This window comes from Pan troglodytes, chromosome 7, assembly GCF_028858775.2.
Source record: "Pan troglodytes isolate AG18354 chromosome 7, NHGRI_mPanTro3-v2.0_pri, whole genome shotgun sequence".
Taxonomy (NCBI): domain Eukaryota; kingdom Metazoa; phylum Chordata; class Mammalia; order Primates; family Hominidae; genus Pan; species Pan troglodytes.
Window position 1 is genome coordinate 15,510,017 of NC_072405.2, and position 1,654 is coordinate 15,511,670.

A 1,654-nucleotide genomic window follows, 5' to 3' on the forward strand; every position below is an offset into this window, starting at 1 on the left:
CTCCTGCGTCAGCCTCCTGAGTAGCTGGGATTACAGGCACATGCCACCACACCCGGCTAATTTTTGTATTTTTAGTAGAGACGGGGTTTCACCATATTGGTCAGGCTGGTCTTAAATTCCTGACCTCGTGATCCACCCACCTCGGCCCCCCCAAAGTGCTGGGATTACAGGCGTGAGCCACCATGTCCAGCACAAGTGTCATTTAAGATAATTATTCTTTTCTAAAAATCACATGTATAAAATGACTACTGCAGGTCAGGAGTTCTGAAGCTCTATGATGACATGGAAACAGGAGTTTCCTAAACCTTCAGTTCAGTATCAGCATCCTTCCAGGTCCAGCTTTGGTGAGATGTGTGTTCCCAGGGCACTAACACATATTTATCTGTTTCCCTTTGTATTAGTCTCTTTTCACGCTGCTAATAAAGACATATTTGAGACTGGTTAATTCATCAAGGAAAGGGGTTTAAGTGACTGAGAGTTCCACATAGCTGGGGAGGCCTCACAATCATGGTGGAAGGCAAGTGAGGAGCAAAGTCACGTCCTACATGGTGGCAAGTAAGACAGCATGTGTAGGGGAATTCTTATTTATAAAATCAACAGATCTCATGAGACTTATTCACTACCATGAGAACAGTATGGGGGAGACCGCCCCCCATAATTCAATTAGCTCCACCTGGCCCCAACCCTTGACGTGGGGATTATTACAATTATTACAATGTGAGTTTTGGGTAGGGACACAGCAAACCATATCACCCATGATACTTAATGATAAATAACCATAGTAGGAAAAGAGTCTTTGAAGCTGATTCAGTAATATCTGAATAGCCCTGGCAATCTAGAAGCCAAATGTCCTTAGGAAAGTAAAATAGGAAATAAGTAGGAAGAACCCAGACTTTCAAGTTGGACAAACTGAAGACGGTGGGCTGTAAAGGAGATTTATGGGGAAATCATAAGCTACCTTTGTGCGGGGCACTTTGAGAAGCATTGTAGTGTGTTCTTGATAAATTGATGCTATTAATATCATTCTTTTTGTTTTAGATAGAGTCTCGCTGTGTCACCCAGGCTAGAGTGCAGTGGTGTGATCTCGGCTCACTGCAAGCTCCACCTCCTGGGTTCACGCCATTCTCCCGCCTCAGCCTCCTGAGTAGCTGGGACTACAGGCGCCTGCCACCATGCCCGGCTAATTGTTTTTTGTATTTTTAGTAGAGACAAGGTTTCACTGTTTTAGCCAGGATGGTCTCGATCTGCTGACCTTGTGATCTGCCCACCTTGGGCTTCCAAAGTGCTGGGATTACAGGCGTAAGCCACCGTGCCCAACCAATATCGTTCTTATTATACTATTGCAGTGTACCTCTGAAAGGTGTTCTTTTAGTAAACTCTTACTTTCTGATTATTTATACCTGCTTTGAATTCACATGAACAATAAGCACCTGACTATTCTCAAAATCTGTCAAGAGCCACTAGGCTCCTATCTTAATCTGTGTCTCTGTCACTCCAGAGCTCCTCCTTCCTCTAATAATGGTCCCCCTTGGTAGGTGTTTTCTTCAGGTCTCCTCTAACTCTTGAAGCCTGAATAGTGATGATTATAAGCTCTCCAGTGTTAATCAAGGCTTACAATATTAAGCCAGCCAAATCTATAAAATCTTGGTGTAAT